This window comes from Callorhinus ursinus, unplaced genomic scaffold, assembly GCF_003265705.2.
Source record: "Callorhinus ursinus isolate GAN/ISIS: 27379988/994484 unplaced genomic scaffold, GSC_fseal_2.0 scaffold4, whole genome shotgun sequence".
Lineage (NCBI taxonomy): Eukaryota > Metazoa > Chordata > Mammalia > Carnivora > Otariidae > Callorhinus > Callorhinus ursinus.
In genome coordinates, this window is record NW_027397066.1 from 147,956,387 (window position 1) to 147,975,349 (window position 18,963).

Below are 18,963 nucleotides of genomic sequence, written 5' to 3' on the forward strand. Positions count from 1 at the left end.
ACTCTCCCTCTGGCTCGCTCTTGCTCTCTCTTTTCCCTCTCACCCTGGGAATTGAAGGTATTTGCTCTGCAGTCTCAGTTACGTTGGCTTTTAGTGAGACCACAGTGCAAAATAATAAATGAGATTTTAAACAGTGTTTGAAGTGGGTGCAAGCCATGTTGTACGTTTTAAGACTGATATTCTTGCAGAAGCCATTGTGGAAGATGACAAAAGGCAAATGAATCACAGATGAGGGTGAAATGAAACCAATGAAATAAGGAAAATGAACAGACACAGATTTTAGAAATGCTTTTTTATTCCTAATTAGGCTTGATACCACCATGTTTGGTTACTGGAATGTTTGCACTCCCGTCTTCTGACCTTCTTAAAACAGGAAACAAAGAAGTTACTCTAAGGGACCCACATTTCAGTTTCAATGTGTGGCACAGTTAGTTCACGATAAGAGTCTAGTAGCCATCATACCTTTAGTCAACGCTCAGCTTCTTGGTGTGGTGGGTGCTGCTGGGATCATATCTCATTACTCATGGCAATATGCCACTCACTTCCATAACACTACATAGTTCCATTTCTAACCTGGCATGTAATAATCATAAAAGAAAATGAGTGAATAAGAGAACTACAACACATAGCTCTGGTAACCCATTAATACCCAATTTACTAGGCCAGATATACATGACTATTGTAAACCAAAATGGTACCCAAAATGACAAAGATATGAATAGAGAATTTTGTAATTTTAGGTTGAAAATACCCAGCTAGATGAAAGCTCTGAAAAACTGAGTATAATTGTTTATAAAAACCAAAAGCACAATGAGTTATGGTTTTAAAAAAAAACCCAAAAAACCTAACTTTAGGGAACTGAATTTTTCATGGAGCCAAACTACTACCCTTCTGATAGACTTGCTAACTGACAAAGAGAAAATGCTTCTTACTAGTAAGTGAAAAGAACTGTGTTTGCCATCACATTAACTCAGTGACCAAAGTCGATGTCACCAACAGTGGGACAACCAGACAACGTGCTGCTGAGGTCATGCACTCCGAAGTAGATATTCTCACTTATCAAATATTCTTCAAAATGTATAACCTGAATTGCATCAAGATAGATCTTGGGATCTAAGGCATAGGCAGAAGATGAAAGAGCAAAAGAATCAAAAGTCCAGAACTGGGGCATTCTATAAGACAATTGGCCTCGCCTTTTCCAAAAATCAACCTAGCATGTGAAAAGGGTATATGTGTGCTAGTCTAGATTTAAAAAGACCAAAGACATAACTGTCGTATGTGCTACTCAACTGGATTCTAGAATCGACTGGATTCTAAATTGGAAAAAAAAAAATCCATAAAACCAAGGTTACCGCTTAAATATGGACTGGGTATTACATGATCCTAGGGAATTAATATTAATTTATTAAGTGGGATATATTAGAATTTGGTTATGTAAAAGGATGTGCTCATTTTCTGCAGATGTATGTGTTAGTGCTTGGGGTGTTTAAAATAGTCCAACAACAAGAGAACATATGAAGCAAAGATGGCAAAATGACTATAACTATTGATTAAAGGTATTAGGTCATGGGTATTCATTGTACTATTTTTTTCTATTTCTCTGCATATTTGAACATTTTTTTAAAGATTTTATTTATTTATTTGACAGAGAGAGAGAGAGACAGCGAGAGAAGGAACCCAAGCAGAGGGAGTGGGAGAGGGAGAAGCAGGCTTCCTGCTGAGCAGGGAGCCCGATGTGGGGCTCAATGGATGAAGCCCCACATCAGGTTCCCTGCTCAGTGAGGAGTCTGCTTCTCCCTCTGCCTCTCCCCCTGCTTGTACTCTCTGTCAAATAAATAAATAAAATCTTTTAAAAAATGTGGGACAGTGTTTAGATACTTCTTTCCTTTTCCATACTTTTTTCCTTTTTTTTTTCATTCTCCATATTTTTTAAAGATGAAAGCCATTTCATTTGAAAATTCTGATAATATTCTGGTCTGTTATTTCCAGTGTTTGAATTTATTTAGGACAGCTAGCATTTGCTCCTAAGTGATCTTATTTTTTAATTCCTTCTTCTCAAACTTCATCCCGCCCTTTCTCATCTTAAAGAGTAAAATGGAGTCTGCAGGTGTGGCCACCTTGTATTTTCACCATTGACATAACCTTGACCTAACACTATCACAGCCCTGCATGGATTCTACACTTTCTTGCTTTTGTTTCAAACAGCCCTCTTCATCATCTAGAATGTTAGCCTCTTTCTGGATTTAATCTTTCTGACTCTTTTCTCACATATTCCTGACAGAGTTTTTGTATCCATGCTTGTTTTTCTAGATCATCTTTCACATTTTACATATACCATTTAAAAATATATCTGCTCTCAGCAGACAGCTTCCTGCATGAAGACACTAAATCTTCTTGGCTACCTCCTTCCTTTTTCTTTTCTTCTTCTTTTTTCCCCCCTGTCTAAGACCATTTACAATAGTAGCATCCAAATTTTATTTTGAGGACTCTCCCCTGCTTCTTTTTGGAATCTCAGATGGGGGAGGGGGGTCAAAGTCAGGCTTTTATAATTTCCTGAGGTATTTTAAAACTCCAACTAACCAAGTGTGTGTCTGGCAGTGACCACATCCCTCTGGAATTTTCTGATGGCCAGGTGGCCCTCTTCCAGGATTCTTGTCACTTCTGATTTTCCATGCAGGGCCTCCGAGTTGGCCAGAATTAGAAGCAGGGTGTTAATCCTCTTCATCACTTCCTCTCCCTTCTGAAAGATGAAATTATCATGTGGGTTAGTGATTCTCAACCTGGCTGCACATTCAAATCACTTAGAGGCACTTAAAAAAGAAGTCTACCCTGAGAGATTCCGCTTTAATTAGAAGGGTGGAGCCTGCCTATCAATATAGATATAGATATTTTTTTAATTCTGGGATTAGTCTAATGTGTAGCCAGGACTGAGAACACTAAGTGAGGCAAATCGTGGATTTATCAGATGTTCTGAGTTTAGAAATTGAGACATCTGGCAAATGCCTGGATAGTGGAAGCCCCCATCATTAAGATTCTGGATGCTTCTCTTCTCTAGTCCATTAAGTTTTAACACAGGCAATCTAGTTCTAGCGTGTCTAAACAGAATAATGACAACCAGAACCATGATATTACTTTCTGATTGTTGATATTAATCTCAACACAGCTCTAACATCTTTACACAAGATGAAGCTCGACCACAAAAGTTCAGAAAGTTTGAAAAGTTCAGAAGACAGTTTGGGACATTAGCTTTTCTGAAATTCCAGATGAAGACAAACTACGTTGCCCTGGATAGTTTCCCGTATTAATTAAGGGAGTCATTTGACAAAGGAAGCATATTTAAAATGACAAAATGAAACACAATTTTTTTCTCCTTCTTTGGTCAGTCTTCAAGATGTCAATTCTCGGTTAGTCAAAAGGCAATTAAGATGTCAAATACATTAGATTTTTGAAAAATCCCCCCTTACCACACATGACACACAGCACGCATTTGGGCTTTTTTACATCTTCAATTCTAATTGTTAATTATGATCACCGAGTACGCAAGTGCAATTTTCCATGAGGCGGACTGTTCTTTCACCATATGAAATTAGCCTTGTTTCTGGTTAGTGACGGAGCTGATTTTAAGTGTCATTCTCAGAGGTAGGCTAAATGTCAGACAAACTGGGACATTTAAGAGTGAGCAACAAATCAGCCCTGAAGCTGCATGACTTGAATGAGCATCCCCTCAAAGGCCCAGCCGAGGGCACAGCTGCATCTTGGCAACCACGGCCGACGCGGGGAGTGGACAAGCCTGATTGTGCAACTTGGTAGGCTGTGCCGAGCACTCTGGGCATGCGCGGGAATTCGGCCTCCTAGGAATTAGAGGTGACCGTGGGAGAACATGAGGATGCGATTTTCCTGAATGCTTGCTCAAGAAATAAAAGCCATAAAGGGTCCTAAAACTCTAGCTCTAATCTGTTCTGAGTTAGCTGTGTAGAAACGGCTATCTGGGGACAGTGGAAGTCCAGAGGTATGTTCTATAGCAATCTAAAAACAGATAGACAACAGAAAGGATAAGCCACATTCTCATGTTGAAACACTGCAACTGCTTTCAATTAAGCAGGCCCTTTTGGAATCACATGCATTTTGTCAATAATTCAGTTTTGCAAATGTTTGGCAATATGGTTTCCTCTGACAAACTCTCAATAACGTATTTTTCCACTTTCTAAAGAAAGCACATGTAGAAAAGGGTGTCAAGTAACGTTAAAGAGTGTGTTCTGAAACCGTGGACACTAAGAAAACTAGTGCTGGTTCTCTCTCCAACTCTAACTCATGCCATCCTGAGCCAGGATTATAGGAGTCTAAAAACAATGCAGGAGAAGATGGTGGAATGAAACAGAACGCCTGCCAAAAGGAGTCAGAGCTAACAGCTGAGTGAACACAACCAACACAGGTTTTCCTAAAATTGGTGGGTTTAACTCAGACTGAGAATTACTTTCATGTCTCTTTCCATTTTACTGAGATGGACAACACCTATACACACACCTATCACCCACACTCCAATATCGACGTGGAAAACAATGTATACTGCACAGATTGCAGATTCATGCACGAGTGTTTACAGAAGTTTAAAAAATAATCCAGTTATATTTCTGCTCCTACCAAAATTATGCAATCTTTCTACACAACTCTGTTGATTTTCCTGGAGGAAAGAGAAGATTCCCACTGCTTCAAATTAAGGTCCACATATTAGCAGAGGAATTATTGGTTATGACTGATGGAAAAAGGACTGGGTATTCTTTCAATTAGAAATAAGTACATTCATTTTATAAAGGTTTGCCACAGGAAAGCAGGCACATCAGACCTCAGGTGTACATTGCAATCACTCTTCTACTCTTTCCTTAGAAATGCAGTAAAAACCACACCTAGTACTTTGGGAATGTTTTGATTTTGCAAGCAACACAATCTCCCGATTTCATCCTAAACCAATTGACTGCTTTGATAGAGTTCAACCAGGACGGCACAAAGGACCAGGATCAAAAGAAGACAGTCTACCTCTTCATTTGAACTGAGTTGGTGTGAATTAATTTAAAACATCAAACTTCATTTCTATAAACAGGCTTGAAAAACAATATTGTTTGGTTAAGAAAGAGGCTAATGAGGAAAATGTAATCCCCACTCGAATGCCATTGGAATGCAAAGCCACATTTATTTGCATGTGTGGTATCTGTAAAAGGCCCAAGGAATTTTGTTTTTGGTGTTTTGAATTGTTTATAATGTATTCTCTATTTATTCCATCTACTAACAATTCCCAGAAATGATGGAAATCAAAAGACGGAAAAATATAAATGCATTTGGCTTCTAAGAAAATTACCAGTTGCAACATCAGCTCTAGCCACAGTTCATAAAGCAGGTGATTATGGGGACCATAAAGAACAATGTTATTAAATCAGTAAAACAAAAAAAAAACAAAAAAAAAACCCTCAAATCTTGCCAGTTCTGTGATAGCGCCTTAAAGTCTGACACTCCAAAAGAGTCCATGCCAAAATTTGCAACAAAATTTCACTAATAAGGATGCTAATTTGCAAGCATATAGTTTGGATTTCCAGGCTGCAAGACACAAAACACACTGGATAATTTCTTTGACCTTGTAATGTTTTATTACAGCATTTACCAAAGTGTCAAATAAAACAAATCTATTATTTTAAAATCAACACTGGAAAGGTCACTGACTTTTCAATAGACCAGTTTTTCATCACACTTTCAGATGATGTTCTTGCACATTTCAGGGTCAGGATCTGCTTCATTAAGAACACTGGGTTTCAAAACAAGCCCTTTTCCCTCAGGTCCAGCAGCCGGAGCAGAGCACTGTGCTGGGAGCCACAGGCCGTCAATTAACAATGAGCCAGGCCCTTGGAGCAAGGGATGTCTTGGCAGAAAGTCGGTCATATTAACCTTTAAGCCTCCATTCTCGTTTACCTCGGAGTTGCTTTCCTATCACAGCTATGTGCTACTAAATTACCTCTATTTAATGTAACCATTAGGATTACCATTATCTACACTTATTTCAATGCCTTGATCTGTCACTTGAATGCCCCCCCCACTTTCAAATATGCAAGAATACAAATGAGACAAAAATTAACATTTTTTAAATTTTATTATGTTATGTTAGTCACTATACATCATTAGTTTTTGATGTGGTGATCCACGATCCATTGTTTTCATATAACATACTGCATGGAGCACTGGGTGTTATACGAAAAATTAACATTTCTATGGCCTCTCCTGATAGTTCTATTTCTGGCAAATTCTTTTAGATAAATGGAGTGATAAAATTCTACAGTAACAAAATCCCTTCAGAAACCTCCAGTTCCCTTGCCTCAAGTTTTCCGGGGGTTGGATCTCCTTCGGAGTAACCCCTCCAGCCCCTGTGAGGGAGGAGGGGCGACTTGATTAGTGCCTTGGGAAGAAAGACCTGAGCATGCCCAGTCCAGCCCTTTGGGACCAAACTCTGGCCAGGACAAGAGGTGTGATATATTAGGCTTCTAGAATGCCAGTTACCTCACAGAAGTAAGCTAACTAGTCCAAAATTAATATATAAACATAAGTGTTAGCAACATGTCCAGTCTGGATTCCGACAGCCCTGCTCCACCTTCTTCACTCTGCCGCCTGGGCCTCTGTCTGGAGCCACCTGTACACATCTGCATCATTGCTGACATGTGGTTAGAGGGACTAAGGACCAAGGACAGTCATTTCCACTCAGACATCATTGGCCAGGGCCAGTCTCACGTGACCACAGCTGCAAGCCACAGAGTAGGGCTGTGTGTGCCTCCTGCAGGGGGCGGTACCATGCGTTTGTGAACAATGACAGTTACCAGAGCAATCAGTTCCTTCTGGACAAAAATTAGTTAAGTAACATATATTCGGTCTCGTCTCTGCTCAAGAACTGATGAGTCAACGAATCAGCTCCTGAATAATATCTGCAGGGGCAGGGCCCTAAGGTGGAGTTTAGGCAACAAGGTGGGCAGAGGGGACGGCCCTACTCTGTGCTGCAGCAGAAATTTGCAACGTCAACTCAGCTCGCAGATCACACTGAGTGAAGCTGACTTGCCCAAGTAATTCATCATGCATTCTCATGCTGGAAACTGAAAACTCATTATCTTCCCTTAAATCGGTTATAACCTCATCATGGAGTGAGTGTCCAGATCTTAGAGCACAGCACAGACAGTAACAATCAAGTATCGAAATAGGCAGAGCAGACAGTCATTGAGCCTTAGTAAAATAATGTTTGCCTGAAGGCTTCAAAAATTGCTGTTTTCCCTGCTTTGCTGTGAAAATCAGAAGGGGGTACCAGCCGAAGTGAGGCTTTGTTGCGAGAGAGGCAGAACAAGATGACAGCGATTCAGCACGCTCATCTCTTCACCCTCCTGATTTCTGGATAGCAGGCAGGCTCGCTGGGATCAGGCTCAGCACTCCCCAATTGCTCCCCGCTGATGACAGTCATCTTACCACCTGCAGGGTCTCTACTACCCTCTCTGCTCACACTAATCCTGACCTCAAGTACGAAGCACCCGAACAGCCTCGTTCCCTGGATCAGTCAGGGTTTAATACAGCAAAGAGAAGACAATCTAGATCTTTCGAGCTGAGAGGGATTTAATACAAGTTCTCAAGTGGAAGGGTTGGAGGAGTAGAGTCAGGAGAAGCTGTCAGAGCCCCCATAACCAGAAGGCTGGTGACTAGACAGTGGACCATGGAATGCAGGCACTGCCCATACTCATGCCTTCCAGAGCCTTCTTGCGCACCCACAAGCTAAAGGAAGAGAGCGTGCTCCACTTTTTTGCCTTTCAATCCTATGTGACTGCATTTTAGTATCAGAACCTAAAGTGCACCTTGAATTCTAGCTGCAAAGGTGACTAGGAATTGGTTTTTACACTCCTAGGCCCTGTAATATACAGTGGTGGAGAAACTTAGGAGTGGAGAGCACATAGATAGTAACTAGCAGTCCTATGGGGACTCTATAGTGAATCACTTTTCTTCGTGGTCTGTCCAAGAATAAAGTGCCCCGAACCCATACTCTCCTGTGTCCCCCTCAAGATGGAGTCTCCAAACTAACCACTAAGAGCTGACGTTGTTGCTAGAGTCACCCTCCTCCAGTTAGGATCCCCTGGCAGCCTTGAGTGTTGGCGGATTGGCTTGGGACAGGCTGGGCAGGGCTCATGGAATTAAGATGGCATTACGGAGTGTTTTCATCTTGCCCTGCAAGCCACCTTCCTACTCCACACCCTTCTCAGAATTTCATGGAGCAGTGGTTCTCAAGGTCTGGTCCTGGGCCGGCAGCAGCAGCATCACTTGGGAACTTGTTAGAAAGGCAAATTCTCGGGGCACCTGGGTGGCTCAGTCGTTAAGCGTCTGCCTTCGGCTCAGGTCACGGTCCCAGGGTCCTGGGATCGAGCCCCGCTTTGGGCTCCCTGCTAGGTGGGAAGCCTGCTTCTCCCTCTCCCACTCCCCCTGCTTGAGTTCCCTCTCTCGCTGTCTCTCTTGCTGTCAAATAAATAAATAAAATATTAAAAAAAAAATAAAGGCAAATTCTCAAGGCCCAGCCCAGACCTGGTAAATCAAAACTAGATGCAGCATACAGCAATCAGTGGTGTTAACAAGCCTCCCAGGTCACTCTGATGCATGCTAAAGTTTGAGAACAACTGCTCAGGGAATCAGACATTTCTGGAACAACAGAAAAGGGCAAATAATGCCCACTTGATTACTGGAGGCAAAAATGGCATACATCTCAGCACAGAGCTCTAGTCAAGCTAAATGGAGCGTGTAGTAGGTCCATCACTTCTGAAGTCCAAAGCAACATCTCCCTAATCCCTGGCTGACCACACGATGCAGGAACCCAAAGCCGTGACCAGCATGTTTCCAGGTGAAGAGAGAAGAGGAAGGCCACACCCAAGCTAGGTCTTGGCTCAGCCAACTAGCTCTGCTATTTGGAGTTGGAAAGGGATGTCAACCCTTAGATGTCATCCCTTAGGGCAGGCTGTACCTAGCAGGTCCACTTACCAGGAACTAGGAGAAAGAGCCAAAGGGAGCCACTGCCTTTAAACACAACATGACCTGGCTTCTAATAAATATGGTTCAATCGGCATCCTAAAACAGTGAGTGTAGTATCTGGTCTCTTCAACACTGAGACTGGGAAGAAGTGGAGGGACAAAAGCATTCCTTACCCCTCAACATCAATCATTGAGCTCCTAACTTGCTTCTCATGGTTCATGGCTATTCTACCTGCTCCTGTTAAGATAATGGGTCCCCTTACCAAAGTATGTGACTCCAGCCATCCCTCCTCCCACCTTTTGGGAGATGGACCACCCTCCCACACCCAGTTTGAATAAGCAGCCTAATGCTTTGGTCTTTGCTCCACGGTTCCTATGGTAATCTTCCTTTCTGAGGCCTGGACTCCAGGCCTTTCCTTCTTGCTGATCTTCTCCCTGGGGCCCTAGGCCTGACACAATCTCTAATCTAGTGTAACCTTCATAATCAGGAAAAGAACCCACCATGTTGAGATTTTAAAACTGAATACCCTGGGGTTGGGGGAGGGCTGGCTCAGTCAAGTAGAGCATGTGACTCTTGATCTCTGGGTTGTGAGTTCCAGCCCCACACTGGGCTTAGAGATTATTTAAAAAATAAAATAAAATAAATTTTTAATTAAAAACCACGCTTTCAAACTCCTTTTTAAAGGTAAACCATGATGAGAAAGACATTTTACCCTGTGATCCAGGACATAGGTACACAAAAATGGGGAAAAAATGATTTGTGAAAGAATACTTATTCTTGTCTATTTCATTAAAAAAAGTACTGCTCAAATCCCACAGTGTCAATTTCATGAGTTACTAATGGTTGGCAACCTGCAGTATGAAAAACACTGATTCGGAGCACACGCTGTAATAAACACACCACCAGCACCATATAAAAAGCAGCATTAATAGCACACTGTCATCATTATTAATGCTGCTGAGTGCTCTATGTGTTTGTATGTATGTTACTGTCATTTCAATTAAAATCTTAAAATTGCTATAGGCCATAATACCAACTCTACTCTTAGTGTTCCAGTGAATTAAAAAAAAAAAAACAAAAAAATAACTTACTTTTATTGAATTCATCTTAACTTCAAATTTGGTGATGATTTGCAACAGCAGCTCATGCGTACAGCTAAATTTTCATTACCAGATTAGTAGTTATTTTGTAAGTTTCAACATTTTTTATTCAGTGGCGTTTGGTTTAGATCAAGTAAATCGGTATACTCACATAATGGACTTTCTCCCTTCTTCCTGTTAAATAACAGTAGTTCATAGACTGGAAACATTTCAAGGATAAAAAAATGGCGTTTGAAAATTGAAACGTGTGCCTTCCATAATAGATTCAGACCCTCTGCTGTCATATGAAGGAACCTCAAAGCCCTCCATTCACAACTGGGAGGATTTCTACCCTTTTTTTTTTTTTTTTAATAAACATGCACCTACTCTGTTACTTAGTAGTCGGTGGGCCACCACACACGACACCCAGAGACATGATCCTGCACCCACGGCTATGCGCACCCCGAGGCGCGAGCGCCCTCCCGGCCCCACGAGTCATCTGCTATACAGACAGATACAGGATGCTGGCAGATTGGAACCGGCCTTAACCTCTCCTAGCTCTCCTTCCGCAAATCAAAAACCCACCGTAAACACCGCGAAGAGCCAGAAAACCTCATGGCTTTAATTATTTCCGTTCCCCAAGCTCCACGTGGCACACAGGACACCTCGTTTCCCTTTGGGCTTGCCGTCATGCTGCGAGGGGCGCGAAGAGAAAAGTACATGTCCCTTTGCGCAGAGCAAAGAGCCAGCCTGAGGCTGTGCTCTTCCTCCATCTCTCCTCCTCACCCGGCGCGGGCAGGAGGATCCGCCGGCTCTCGCAGGGGTTGAGAGTTGGCGCCACCTGGCTTTTTAAGGAAGAACGGGATCAGGAGGTGGACGAGGTCGAAGAAGAGCCCGCGCGCTCCTGTGCACCGCGCGCCAGGGCGGCGTTTAGAAAGCCCTGGTGCGCCCCCCACTTCAAAGCCCCCAGGGCAGCCGGGCAGCCGGGCAGCTGGCAACTGTGCGCTACGGAAGGAGAGGCAATTACCCTGCCGGGTATTGAAAAGAACCGGGAACTGATGTGAGAATAGTGGATTCCACATTTAAGGCAGGTCCAATGTGCAGAAACAACTGTGGCAACGCAAAGCATTCTACATAAGCACGGGTCAGTTTACACCTTGGTCAGCTCCGGCTCGTTTGTAGCAATCACTTATTCTGTACAAACTTCCCACTCCGACCCGTGGAAAAAGAAAGAAGACAGGAGAAAGGGCATCCGAGGGTTCTGATCTCCACACGGTTGCAACATTGGAAAGAAGGCATGTTGTTAAACGAATCTTCGGTGTCTCCGTTTGTTCACGTGCAAGATGAGCAAAACAATGCCATCCATCACTGGTCCAAGTGACCCATGTAAAAACAAAATGAAAACCTGCCGGGAATATGCTTCAATGTTACTGTTTGAGTAGGAAGGTACAATAACAGTCATAGTAAAAATAGTAATGGGCTGTAATTACCCGTTCAGTGCTCTATAAATTTGCACTATTTGTATATGTGTCTTTGGATATAACGATTCCACAGAATGGTTGCTAATTGGAGGACACTGCTACAAACTGCTTTATCTAGAACCTGGACTAGTTACCAAAGGTATTTATCCACCTATTCAGCAAGCCTTTTGAAGGGTGGAATCTAGAGAAAGGTGTGTTTGGAAACTGCTTTTCCATGTAACCATGAAGGTGCACAAACACAGACATATGGATGCATACAATAGGTGTGCTTCAAGTGCACATGTGCAAATGTATACATGCATGAGAAATGTGGGTCTGTACTTATTATAACAATGACTGAGGTACAGCACTACACAGTTTACAGAAGACTTGCATTCACTTTTCATTTAATCCTCAGCATATCAGGGGGTATTGTTGGTCCCCATCTTACAGATGAGAAGACTGAGGCTCAGAAAAATAACTTCCCCCAAATTCTGATGATATGAACCAGTCATATGGAACCAGTCATTAATTCTAATTTTGGGTCATTCTTATATTCAGCAAACATGTGGATAAACCCTTACTGTGGGCCAGGCATGAAAGCCTTGTGGCCACAAAGATTAAAGATTTATTCCACTGCCCTCAAGGAACTCACACCTAGTGGAGAAGAAAAAGCAATTACAATCCTATAAAACTGTAAAACTCAGGAGAAAAACTCTGTAATCAGCCTGGGGCTTGGTGAAGGCTTCCAAGAAGAGCACACAGGCTGAATCTTGAAGGACAAGCAGCAGGGTCTGATGAAGGAGGGAGCTGGGTACCAGGCAGAAAAACAACATGTGCAAAGACATAAAGGCAAAAACAAATAAACAAACAAACAAAAAACCCAAACAAACAATATCTCAATGCAGTCAATAGCAGGTATGAAGGGAAAGTGGTGAGAAAGGAGACTATAAAGAGCATTATACACTCAGCATTTGGGTTTTCCTAGTGTCTATGGGGAATGCATAAAAGATTTAAAGTAGGGGAAAAAAAGATTTAAAGTAGGGCAATGACATGATCAAATTGCATTACATAAAGATCACTCCAGCTGCTGTGAGGACAGACTGGAGGGTATAATGTAGGAGAAATGATGGAATGATACAGGCAAAACTATTTGTCATTACTAAGGCAGGAGGTTGTGGGTGGAGGATTTGAGCTATTTAGGAGGAACTGGTGACAGTTGCCAGGTAGCTGGCCTGAGCTCCTGATTGGTGCTGGTGTGGCTCACAGAGACTAGTAGAACAGGCTCTGAGTGTGCAACAGGGACAAGAAATCCAATCTGCTTTGAGCATAGTGGGTCTTACAAATCTAAGTCTGTCTACATGTAAATGACCTCCAGTAGGCGGTTGGATATTCAGGTCTAGTATTCTGAGGAAAGGTCTGAATTGTAGACAAATACGTCATTAACAGCAAATGAAATCATAGAATGGTTAATAATAATTGCTAACATGCATTGAGTACTTGCTATATATCTGGCACTTTGGAAAGCACTTTTAGTAGATTTTCTCTCTTAATCCCCATAATGACCTCAGGAAGTCAGTATTATGATTATTGCTCAGGGAGAGGCTTTCATATAAGAAAAGGTCCAAAACAGGATCCTGAGGATCATGTTTAAGAGGAATGGCAGGAGACCTCTTTCTACAATATTGCGTAGCTATAGCCACAAAGAACAATTTCCATTATCAGACAGATTTATTTATTTTAAAAATATTTATTTGTCAGAGAGACAGAGGGGGGCACAAGCAGGGGGAGCGGCAGGCAGAGGGAGAAGCAGGCTCCCTGCTGAGCAAGGAGCCCGATGCGGGACTCCATCCCAGGACCCGGGAACCACGACCCCAGTCAAAGGCAGACACTTCACCAATGAGCCACCCAGGTATCGCTATCAGCCAGATTTAAACACAAGAGGCGACATGTTGACCTCCAGTTGGCTGAATTTTCAGCTCCATCCTTTCTCTGCATGCCTAGGACAACATCCTAGAGCGGCTGTCTGGACCGGGCAGCCCAATCCCATGCACCTAAGTCCCTGCTGAGGGAGATTCCCTCAAACCTGGTACTATGTGGGGTTTTTTTTTAGCCCCCAGGTCATCAAGGTTCCCAGCAGGAAGGTGAGAGGAAAAGATGGTTTCAGTGCAGAGAAACTTCCTATTGCATTCCATACCCGGGGAAAACACATCACAACTGCTCCTTGAAACACTCTGGATTCCAACCAGGCAGCATCAGGCTAGTGAAGGTCAACTAGGCCAGGCAGGCAGGAGGGAGAACGTGCCCTAGACTTGATTCTCAATGTGGTAGAGAGTTCCCCAAGTAATTTTATCACATCAAGAAGGTGCTCCCCCAAAGCAAGCAAGAACAGCTTTACTGTCTTATTCTTAATGGTGGATAATGTTAGCTCCTCCCTCAACTCACCCCCAACATTGGTAATTCGGGAGTTTGTTGTGTGAGGGGAAAGGATGAGTTGAATAAAATTTTGAGCATGGCCTTATTCTATTATTTTGCCTCATTACTAAATTTGACTAGGGCTTATGTTAGATTCGAGACTCTAAAAACAAGTTAAGACTAGCTGCTATACTCCTCATTAGAGGAACCCTAACCTTTGTCCCAATGGGTCTTCAGGGCTCAAAGTCTCATGCAACACAGCTGATAAGCTTAAAGAACCACTTCCCAAGTAAAATGGTACTGACTTTCAGTTCTGCTTTAAATTCACCCTCCTGAACCCAAGACTATTATATTCTGGCTAAGTTATTCCTGGTTTGAATGAGAAAGTGGGGCGGTGAATGTGGATGAATGGGTAGTAGAAGGAAGCATCCTAAAGAATTGATCCATGCTGGAGGAGGTGGGGGGAGGGGGGGCAGCAGAGCTGGCTAGCTTAGTCAGGAGAGTAAGCAACTCTAGATCTCAGGGTTGTGAGTTCGAGCCCCACGTTGGGTGTAGAGATTGCTTAAAAATGAAAAAAAAATCTTAAAAAATTTTTTTTAAAAACCTAATTGATCCATGCTCATCTGAACCTGTCGCAGAGACTGGTGGACCCCCATATTTGCAGTAACTCTCTTCAGGGAGTAGGAACTCTCTTCCTGAGCTGGAAGCTAACTAGGGTTCTCCAGCTGTGCAATGTGGGCATAGGGAAATCAGCTCTCTGGGCTCCAGGATGAAGGGGCAGAAGCATCTCTAAAGCACTTTGCAAGTTTAATATTCACTCAGTACTAATACAAGAATAAGAAGGGTTCTAGGGTTGACTCTTTTCCATCTGGTATGGGTAAGGGGTTCACTGTACGTTGATACAACAGAGAATATAAGAACAGAAATTGGATTTATGAACAGATCACCTAGATTAAAAATTAATATATATGTGTATATATTACTGACACATACACACGTGTGTGTGTGTGTGTGTGTATATATATATATATATATATATATATATAAGAGAGAGAGAGAAATAGATCCAGCAAAATTGACTGTTCAAGATATGCAGCAGGTCGATGGCAAAGCCAGGTCTAAAGTCCAGATTTTTGAACTACTTGTCAGATAATTTGCCCACTGGTCTCTGTGTATAAGTCGCATAAGGCATGAGAACACTGGAAGATGTGATAAGATTCATGTTTAATCAGCTCCATGTGTGATGTATTTCCTTCCCCCACCATCAATATTGCATTAGAAAAAGCTGCAAGTTCTGGCGACAGCATGCTGCTTCTTTTAAATGGGAGCCCCAAGAATTTACCCCTGCTTTTAATACTAACCCTCCATGTAAATTTGCAGAAGGAGAGTATCATTTTTCAGAGGTGATGATAGGAATCCATTTAATGGGAGAAGCTAAAAGAGAGGAAATTATCCAACTTGTCCTTCCCTTGAGGGTAATGTGAGGTAGTGAGCCTTGAGGGCACTAGGCATAGGAAAGAGGGCTCTTCCCCAGCTCCACCCCAGCTGTGAGCCCTGAACAAGTAACTACCTTTCTGGGTCTCAGTTCAACTTCAGAGAAATTCAGAAGTTGAACTATATCACATTAATGACCCCTGACATTCTGAGATTTCTTCTTGAGAAATTCCTGAAGCAAACTGCCCGAGCTTTTAGCCAGCTAGCTGTTCCCTGCCTCTCTCTGCTAAAAAATTTTAAAAAACTGGGATAGTGGTCTACATAGTAATAGTAGTAATAATAATAGCAGTTAAGAAGATGAACTTTGCAACTAACTCTTGTTTAGACTTTAGTAAAAAAGTAGTGTGCAGGCTATTGCTTTCACTTAGTACGTTCAACATTCATTCAATAAATATTTAAGTGCCCCCTATTCGAGCACTGTACTAAGAGCCTGGGGATTCAGCCAGTGTAACTTGACCACATTAAGGAAGCACTAACAAGGAAACGTGCTTTTTCAGATATAATGCCAAAAGCGACCTACAGCCTCTGAATCTGATAATGCTTCACTCTGCCGCCCCCGGCTCTGGGTCCTGGGCGAGCCACGGCCTCCCCAGCCTGGCTTCTGCAGCCAGCCGGCCCATTTTCAAGGTTCCCGTCTTGGGCTACATTCAGTTCCTCAAAGGCCTCACTGATCGCCTCAGCACAGCCGCCAACTGCTTCCAGTGAACGCTCCACGTCCTAGGTAACCCGAGCCCGCGGCTCCCTCCCATTTGGGGAGAAAAAAAAAAAAAAAAAAAAAAGATGGGGGTGGTGGGATCGAAAAAGGAAAGGAGAAAAATACTGAGAAACATGTTTTGGCAGGCAAGGCCTTCGGAGACTACCATATGTGCTCCATATTGAGCAGCCCCTGGTCTTTGATGTTTTTTCTGAAAGTAAAGACATTACTCTTTCTCAAACTGTGCCTAAGTACTACAAACATTAAAAAACAATGAGGCCAGAACGAGCGGACCGGGCTCTAAGTGTTTAATTCGCCCTTCACCCAAGTGCTCGCCACCGGTTCGCTCGCGGCGTGCACCCTGGCAGCTGGTACGGCTGCCACCCCGTCCCGGCCCCATCCCCCCCGTTCAGGCCCGCGTTTGTCTGGATCCTAGCACACCTTCGCGCCAAGTTCGGAAGTAAGTACTTTCCCAAACGCCCGGCGCAAATTCCCCAGATGTTTCCTGCGTCACGGAAACGAACCCAGGTTGGATCTGAAGCATTCTTACGACGGCGGGTCACGGGGCCCGCCCGGCGCCCGCGAGCCCGGCTCCCTCACGAGCTGCGGGGTGCGCCCGGGGGCCACCCGCACTCCCCCGCGCTCGCGCCCACTGCGGCTCGCCGGGGAGAGGCCAACAAAGCGGGAAATTGGAGGGGTGAACATTTTATTACTCGCAGAATTGTGAGTCACAACTGAAGAGTCCTAGTAAATTTACACTCTGATATTTCGGGAGTTTATTAGTCACTCACGCGCCCATTGTAAATTCCTCCTTCTCTGTGACTCCTTCTACCCACGGCCAGACGCCACGACGACCTTAAACGAGGGACCTAAACCCACTCGGGGTCCCTGCGGGGATTGGGGAAGCCCCGGCGTGCCGCCAGCGAGAGCCCCAGAGGCAGAAAACTCCCCAGCGCAGGGCAGGAGGGTGGCGCGAACCCGGAACCCGCTCTCGCGCGACGCGAGGCTTCGCCAACTGGGGTACCTCAAAGGTGGGCGGGACGAGGAGGGTTCACACGCGGGAAGAGCCGCGTCCGAGTTCCCGCTGCTTCCGGGTCTCAGCAAGCGCTTCCGGGGTGCGCGCCACGCGGCTGCTCTCTGGGCTTACGGATAAATTACCGAAGGCCAAGGGGCCGCTTAACGCCGAAGGAGAACAGCAACGACTGTGGCCGATGATAACGCCGGGGTGGGTGACACCAGGGCCCCCCCTAAATAGTCGTAGTCAGGCCCCAGTGCTCGAGCACGTCCACATCTGCTCTCCGCCAACCAGAGAAGGGGATTTCCTGTAGGGGCTCGGAATGTCCCAGGATTGCGTGAAGCGCGGGGGGGACCAGAGCGCCCGCCTCAGCATCGCGGTCCCACCCGTGGTCGCAGGGACTCGGACACGGCCCGGGGCGCCTCTACGCAGAGAAATTCGCTGGGTGCACGAGGAATGGCCCTTCTGTGCTCTGGCTTCCAGGAGGGTCTCTGCTCCTGGTCATCTGGATTGAGTATGACTTAGTCGGGTGGGCTCAGCTGACCTCGACCCTCGAGGATGAGGAAAGGAGCACTGCCAGGAAGAGGTCACAGTGATGCCATGTCTGCAAATGGGACAGCTGGAGGGGACTCCCTCGATGCCAAAATGAGGGTTAACCAGGAGGAATCGCTTGTGTTGGGGCGCTGGGTTGAGATGTGAGAGCAGATCCTCTAGGTAATCTTGTATGTGAGCTTGAAATTAATTGAAAAGGCACCGGATACACACGTGCGTGCGCTTTAACTTACACTTGCTCTCAAATAATTGCCCCCTTTCATTCGAAGCATCCGTTTTGTCAACCAGGATCAATTGTCTGAGCTCCTACTGTGTGTTCAGTATCTTTACCAGACCGTTTGGGAGATACAAGGCCACAGAAGACTAGGTTCTTGCTCTCATGAACCTGGCTCAGGACTGGGAATTGGTGAAAGAAAGGGCGTCGCCCATTAAAATTACTTATTGTGCTGCACTTTTTTTTTTTCCTGGAATGATTCAAAGGCACCCGGAGGAGAATATAATAATGTATGCTTGGACTTCAGGCTCAGTTTCCTTTTTCTGACCTTTCTTAATCTGGCTTTCCCTCCTCAAGAGATTTGGAATTCTCCTTAAGGAGGGTGTGTGGAGAAACTGCCAGCCCAGGTAAGTATGGGAGCCACATGGTCTCCTGAATGGAAAAAAGGAAATCATCTCCAAATGCAACCAGGCAGGTGGGGGTAGATCGAATCTGAAAGGGAATGGGAAATCTGAACAACCCCCAAGGCAGCAGACTCTGTACCCAATGGTGAGGTGTGAGAAACAGTCAACATTTGGAGCCGTGGAGTCAGAAGAGTTTTGGCAGCTGTTAGATAACTTCCTGATCTACAATAAAGTTCATGTGACCGAGAGGATGTTTTCTGCAATTCCGTTGCCTGGCTACCTTCCTCTTTCTCCAAGTCTGCAAGTTTAAGAGATTTTTCTGGGTCCCAGTTGAATGGTGGTGCTGGCTGAATGTGTGCCCTGGAAGGGGTCCTGGCAGATGGCAACTGCTCAGGTTGGGCAGGTGCAGTCTAAGTCTCACTGATTTGTTGCCTCCCCAGCTCTCACCTGCAAGGTGACATAGAGGCCCCCGTTTTGGAATGGGGAACCCAGGTGCTCCCACCCCCCCACTGTTCCAGCCACCATCTGTTTGTTGGACCCTACCCAGATGGTGCAAACTAAACAATTTTTTTTTTCTGTGTAAAGTCCCAAGCGCCTTACTCGGCCCCA

The 18,963-nt window shown here is 44.4% G+C and overlaps 1 long non-coding RNA gene across 4 annotated transcripts in view; it reads right to left on the minus strand.

The window, feature by feature from the left end:
* Positions 1 to 294: 294 nt before the first annotated feature.
* The window catches only part of LOC112826223 (uncharacterized), a 34,922-nt gene continuing 16,253 nt past the window's right edge, over positions 295 to 18,963 (minus strand). Inside the window, exons 1-3 of one of the 4 annotated variants that reach the window (XR_012378084.1) lie at positions 17,194 to 17,315; positions 2,581 to 2,740; positions 295 to 573 (exon numbers count right to left, since the gene is read on the minus strand). This is a non-coding gene — a long non-coding RNA (uncharacterized lncRNA). The other 3 variants (XR_003208870.2, XR_012378082.1, XR_012378083.1) reach the window with 3 other exon arrangements.